The sequence below is a fragment of the Sander lucioperca genome, chromosome 1 (genome assembly GCF_008315115.2).
Source record: "Sander lucioperca isolate FBNREF2018 chromosome 1, SLUC_FBN_1.2, whole genome shotgun sequence".
Lineage (NCBI taxonomy): Eukaryota > Metazoa > Chordata > Actinopteri > Perciformes > Percidae > Sander > Sander lucioperca.
Window position 1 is genome coordinate 39,486,637 of NC_050173.1, and position 7,500 is coordinate 39,494,136.

Sequence of the window (7,500 nt, forward strand, 5' to 3'; positions counted from 1 at the left end):
ACTGCAACTTCCGGCCCATCACGTCATGCCCTCTGGCCCAAAAATACTTTTTTCCACAGACTTACATGGAGAAAGAGACGTCTGTAAATCAGTGGAGACAGTTTTTTTGTGAAGTAACTGGAATTTGATCCATTTGGTCCAAAAATATTTGGAAAGTCTACAAGAGCTGCAAGATTAAATAATTTAATCCCCATTCAAGTTAGAGAAGCGCTAAACAGGAAGTAGCCTGCTCAGCCGGCGGAGGTCTCTAGTGCGCCTGCTCTATGGGCCGCACAGTGCAGAAGCAGTGCTGATCCTCCGGGTCATGTTTGGCTCCAGATGGCTTCATGTTCCACTGAGCAACTCTCAGAGGAATGAACGGGGCTCTGCCTCCAACGCTGTATCCAAGTCTGATTATACATCCATGTTCAAGAAGGCAGTCCACAAACCAATGGGTGACGTCCCTGAGGCTACGTTCTTTATATGAAGTCTATGACACAGACCTCCTGCTGATACCAGGTAGAATAGGCGGATTGGCGTGCTGCTGGTGCTCATGGTCAGAAGACTTCCTGTGAGGATGACATAAATAGATGACATAAATATCCACAGCTATTTTCACACTATTTCTCTGTTCAGGCTGGGGAATGACCATAAAAATAATAATGCATACTTTTCTTCAACCTTATGAGAGGAAAACGAATCATTTGTGATTGGGCATTAAAGCCACTATGTGTAGAATTAGAAATGCCCCCAGTGGTCGTACTAAACCCGTCACTGTGGCAGACAGCAGAGCAATGTGATTTCCCTCAATGTGTTCTTTAGCTCACGGTCAAATCTTTTAAACTGGTGGGCAACATTAATGTTTTTAATATTTCAATACAAGGCCTCAGTGTGGTTCTGGCTGATATAACACACAATGACACTTAAAGTGCTGACCAGGCACACACACACACACACACACACACACACACACACACACACACACACACACACACACACACACACACACACACACACACACACACACACACAGATGACCAGCAGATCAATATTTATGAGCTATCATGCTCCTGACAAAGCATGAAATGATGGCAGCCAATCAGTACAGTCTAAAGCTCAGAAAGGCCATTATATTGTCTGTTAATTGCTTAATCAATTGATCATTCATCAGCTTCTCCAGCGTTGCTCTCCTAAATAATACTGGCTAAATTTTGTCTGTGGCAACATTCTGATTTGGCTCTGTCCTGCTGTAGCATGTTAGTGAAAATTCAAGAGCTCCACTAACTCTACAACCCCTTTCATCCATCATGCACTGCAGCCCTGAACTTATCTAGACATTACCCGGAGGAGCTGTATGTGAGAATCAGTTGGAACGGACATCAGACGCTCTTTACCCTGCCAGCTCCAGAGTACAAAGTCTGTGTAATGTCCGAATGAGAATTCACAGCGAGCGAGTGAATGATGATGTTTCTATCAGGCGGCTGGTGCAAAAGTGGCAATTAAAAAAACATCCAAAGGTAAAGAAGAAGAAGAAGGGTGATTTACACGAAGATGCCAACGAAAATGTCTAACTGGAGAGACGACGAGATTCAGGAACTTCTGTTGGTAAGGGCCGACGCTGAAATCTTCAGACAGATTCCATGACCGCGGTGTAATCTGCTGAGTCATGTCCTGCCTCCTGCACGCTCTACCCAGGCGCCACCCCTCGCCTAAACCAAAATGGAGGATTTCCAGGAAGTGAGAACACTCTGACACGAACAACCTCCTGTTGGTGCTCCATGTGAGAAGGGAAACTCCGGACAATGTCCCAGGACCTGGTTCCTGGGACATAGTCCGGAGTTCATATGTGAAAAACAGCTTTGGATAAAAAGTCACAGCCTGAGGAGCTGTAGCTTATTGATACATATAGTGCACTGTAGATGAAAAAACATGTAGAATCTTGAAATCCATTCTAACATGGACTCAAGGCTGGAATATCGAGAAGGTAACTGTCCCTGGGCCCCAGGCTTTCAGGGTCCAAGGCTTCAGGATTTTAGGGCCCTGAAGGCTTCATATTCATACATTTGTGTGGATAAACACTACTAAAGCAGAGCATCAACTGCAATGAAGAGCAAATTAGCACCTTAATTTAGCTTGAATACGCCCTTTACACATTCAAACGGGCGGATAAAGGGCCCACAAATGAATGAGCGGGCCAATCTGGCCATGGGTGGACTGAAAGTCAATGTAAAGACTGGAGGATGGTTTAATATCTCAGTCTGGGTAGAAATTCATGCAATTTGTGGGATACATAGTTTATTTTTCTATATTATAATAAATATATAATAACAAACACCTGCACAGTAAATCCCACCTTTTCCTTTTTAATATTCTTTTTCTTTTTAAATGTAATGATAATAATCATATATCAACATATATATTTCAGCATCTTGTCAGTATCAATACAATATTATATATTAATATATATAATATTGTTTCAGGCCTGACATACTTATGCTCAGTATCATTCTGATGCGACATTCCAGTTATTTGTGTGTTAATTACAAGTAAATGAGTGCACATATCCATTTATAATTAATACTGAGTGTTCCTGTTTGATTACAACTGTCAGACTGTTAGAATGGCAGTTAATATCTAACTTTCTGTGCATCTCATCGGTTTTATCTCAGTCACCAGCCTAACAGTCAGTCAGAGCTGTCATGGATCTTCCTGCTGGAGGACACATGCAACAACATAGATGTGTGAAAATGTTTAAAATCTGATTTAAAGTAATTTGTGTTCATCTCCTTCAGTCACTTGGAAACGGTTGAGTGTTGAGTAATACATTGTTGGCAGGTAGTAACAATGTGTTTATTAGATGTCTGCATCAGAGTAACAGTAAACTCAACTCTACACACAGACTTACTGCAGAGAAATACACCATAAAATAACCATGACATAGATCAGTAGCCAAAATGTGGATACTGAGCACTAGTAGAAGAGATGAGACGGTGTGAGGGGCTGAGAGTGGCTGTCCAGCTTTCAAAAGCTGAAATCACTTTGAGGTCTCTGTGGCTTTTTAGGGCTAAAATGGTTAAACATAACACCTTATTTCCAGAGTGGCTCTTTCACTCAGTAGCAATGATATCTCCGCTGCACAGTCCTTCACTGTGAATGTTTGTGTGTGTGTGTGATTGGTTTCTGTTTTATGGACTGGCTAGCAGAGTGCTAGTAATCCGTGGAAATAAATCTGCTTTATTTGACCTTAGTGTTAACTCCAATAAAATACGCTTTACTGCTGGGAGGACACACACACACACACACACACACACACACACACACACACACACACACACACACACACACACACACACAAACTGGTTAGGTCATAGCTGGCCAACATTTCAACATTTATAAGGACACGGAAAGGGAAACCTTCTCTCCACCAGTGTCTCACTCACATTCCTTCAGCTAATGAAACTGCGAGCTGTTGTCCTGTAGCCACACTTTACACACAGAAACACACACACACACACACACACACACACACACACACACACACACACACACACACACACACACACACACACATACGCACCATTTCAGAGTCTACCTCTTTTTCTGGATGACATATTTCTGTATGTTTTCCACTGACTGTGCAAATAGTTTTATGCATTCTGTGATTCCTCAGTTATTGGTAACTTCATTGTTTCAATTATGGAGCTAGGACAGTGACATTAAATGTTGGCATATAAAATAAAACCTGAACTGAAAAAGGAAACATTGGCATTGAAACACTTGTATTAAAGAATGTGTTAAAAAATACAAAAATAATGAATGAATAAATAAATAAATAAATAAACAAAAACAGCCATTAAAATTATTGTATTTAATTTTTAGCATTCTGATGTTTTTCAATGACAGTGGACTCATCTGGACCAACATTCCACACCTCATACACAATGGTTACAAAAAAGATGGCTGTAAAACAATAACTACATTTTTTGAGCATCACAATTATTCCAAAAATGACTCTTGGAACTAAGGACAGATCTTCAAATGGGCAAAGTGAGCAACTGCCCCGAGAAGTCAAGAGGCCCTCAACACTCCAGGCTTTCTGTGGCTCAATCGTGTGCTGTATAGTCTATAGAAAATTCAGGAGTGTGCAGCGCCAAAGCATAATATCAACCAGCATAAGGGTGTTAAGGATGCAGGTTCATTCGGCCATGTCTAGGGCTGATCCAAGTTAGTGTTCCACTTGAAAAAGGTGTTGGTGCTATATGACACAGAGTTAATATTTTCTTTTTCAAACAGCTTGTGTTGGTTACACACTGTAATCATAAGTCCTCTAAGCTTGTAACCATTAGTGGTTGCCAACTGTCTATATGCGGAGTTGGGTCATGTTAGTTATAACCTTTGGGAGGAGCCTGGGTCATCCTGATTGGCTGAGCAGGAAGTTCCAATGTTCAGTTCTTCAGCAAGGGGTGGTCTAGCTTTCATATGTGCTCATAGAACTATGGTATCAGTAACGTTTGTTATTGCAGAGTTTAGAAAAGCTCCAAGCCTATGAACATCAATGAGATGGCCTGATGTTTACAGTAGATGTCAATTAAAACAGGATTCAACTGAGGGTATTTTACTGGACCACCCAATCTAAATGATTCAGCCAACTGAATGGAATCAGTTGTTATCACGGTGGGGCCCTACTCTACCTCCAAGTTTGTGCCGTTATCGTCCATTGGTAAGCTGGATCACCCATCCATGTCAATACTCGGCGCTCATAGCAACTGCTCGACCGCGGTGCAGTAAGATGATGTAGTGTGAGAGTCTATGTAAGGTTGGGGTGGTGGATGGGTAAAACAAACACAGGACTTTCATCCTGGAGACCAGTGTTGACCAAAAGTAAACGTTGACTTTATTACGTAGGCTACATAAGTTAACTTTCTTATGTATTGTTCCTTATGTAACATTCTTATGACACAAACGGAAGTATTTCAACCCAAACCACGTGTTTTCCCTAACACAGTAACATTAGTTTTGTATGAATTCAACGGGGCTCCCAGAGCGTTAAAATGTGACGCCAACAGATCCTGACCACGCTAACGGCGACCGTTACCATGTGAATAGATGATAACAGCCTTCTGAACCTACTAGTACTATAGGTGTAGCAGGCTTCTTCTGACCAAAATTTATAAGGCTGGTAAACACAGATAACCCATTCAGTGGACTGATAACATTCAAAACAGGTGACTGGACTTTTAATAACAGGGGTCTATAAAAATAACTACCGTGATCACTGCTGTTTGTGTGGGATAAAAACACAAAATGTTTCCAGCTTTTACATGTTCTAATTAAAGGTTGCCTCATCTGAATAAGGCATCTTATAGGAGAATGCAGCAGATTGGTTACATGTTCTTTAAGTAATATGATAATTAGTACTTTGAAATAAATAAGCAAATGCAGTCTGCACAGAAAACATCACTAACTTCCATTTCTTGTCTGCCCATTTCATGTCCCTATTGTCATCAGCTGTCTTGTTCCTGTCACATCCAATCACAGTGGAAGAAATACTTCCACTCCTCATAATTAGGACAAGATGTTACAATCTGAAGAGCTCAAGCTTGGATAATTAAGTCAGATTCTCTGACAATTATAATATTGAGCTACAGCGGCTCCATACACAGTTAGAAAAAAGCTGTCAGTGTCTCAGTTTACAGAATAATTACTTTATTATAAGCAAACAACTCCTGGGATTGAAGTAGGAAATTTAAATGTGTATGAAGTTAGTAATAAAGTAAGTAGTCAGCTCTCGAAGGCTGACTAAATTACAGTGTAATGTGCTGAATGGGAAAGAAAGAGATACCTTCCAGTGGCTTGATGCCATCAAGCATAAATGACATACAAGATTTGGGACAGCATCATCAGGAACTGACAAAACACTCTCCACTCAAGGTCCACTTACATGCTTGTTCTGAAGCTACTGCCCCGATGGCACAGTCCTCATCAGCTGATAGATTTGTCATGGAACTGTACATGTTCAATTTTTCATTAGGTTTTTCGGAATTCTGTTTGTGTTGGTTTAAAAGTTGAGCTTGACAGTAGGCTCTGCTCTAGGTCCACTTCCACGCTTGTTCCAGAGCTTTCGACCGCCAAGTTGAACTGAGGCTACAGTTACACCGCTACGTTTTGGTTTTTAAGTGTTTGACTTTTGAGCCAAAAGAGATCTCCGTGCACAAAGTGTTTTTATCTCCAGTAGAAGAACTAATCTCTGTTTAAACTAACACACCCAAACCTCATATCTCATCAACATTCTGGTATACTGGGCATAAACAGGAGGCAGCATGTAGACTCCGCCCACTGCTGGTAGTTGCCATGGTAACATTAGTAGCTTTAGTCTCAGAGAACGAGACGTCGTGACCGATAAGACCCAATCAGGCGGCGAAACATTGGCGTCAGTATCAGTGTTGCCAAAGGTCTCCGTTTGCGGCCGTTGAGACTGCAACACAACCCCGCAGATTCCAAACCAAAACGGGTCAGAAGTGTTTCCAAATGTCTCCGGTTTAGGAGCTCGGAAACGCCAGAGCAGGGGGAATGAGAGGGGGGAACGTAGCAGAGGATATTCCTTTGTAAACGAAAACGCCAGAGCAGGGGGAATGAGAGGGGGAAACATAGCAGAATTCCTTTTTAAACCAAAACGTAGCAATGTAAATGCAGCCTGAATCTACACAATTATTCATCGGAAATTACATGAATATGAATAATTCTATTCATCTAACTGAAACAGCTGTTTTCAGGTCAAGGCAGACTTTATTAGAGTGAGGCAAACAGACCATGTGAAAATACATTACTACAATCAGTGGCAATAATTAAATGTGTGACAGCAATGGAAGAGCTGGAACAGTGAAACAGTTTTAGAAGACAATGAGACCAGTAACAAAGACGACATAAAAATAAACCTCCATGAGTTTGTTGCCATGGTGCATGCTGGGAGGCTTCACTAGATGCCGACCCCAGGAGACTACAACTCATACGATCAAGTAGTAGGACGTTATAAGCAATTTTAGTATTGATCCTCCAATTGATGCTTTATTACAACTGGTGAAACCTCATACAACAAGAACAAATAATATGTTCAGACAGATGGAATAACAGCATGTACAAAATGGTCAGCACATCTTTTAGTGTTAACAGCAATTAATACTCCAACCTCATAGAAATAAAAAAAAAAACACATGTGGAGTAGAGTAGACTCTGGGGGGAATTACCCTCACAGCTGCACAGGACCTACAGTAAAACTCATTAAATCAGATACATACAAACATTATATCATAATTCTATTTAGACCAGTACTAATCTGCATACCTGGAGTCCTGGTAGTATATGGGGGTTTAATGGTTTGTTGTCTTGAATGACATAATGAAATTGATGAGGGAAATATGTAACATAATCTTTCTGAGTAGCACGATTCTTTTAGTGATTCAGCCATATATCATGATTATTAAACCCCTCCTTAATATTGCTGTTTTTAATCTCTAAATTGTT

At 40.8% G+C, this 7,500-nt stretch overlaps 1 long non-coding RNA gene across 1 annotated transcript in view; it reads right to left on the reverse strand.

Moving 5' to 3' along the window:
- Positions 1-6,267, reverse strand: part of LOC118494627 — an 8,831-nt gene extending 2,564 nt beyond the window's left edge. Inside the window, exons 1-2 of the long non-coding RNA XR_004896752.1 lie at positions 6,142-6,267; positions 1,306-1,309 (exon numbers count right to left, since the gene is read on the reverse strand). This is a non-coding gene — a long non-coding RNA (uncharacterized LOC118494627). The remainder of the gene's footprint in view (positions 1-1,305; positions 1,310-6,141) is intronic.
- Positions 6,268-7,500: the final 1,233 nt, after the last annotated feature.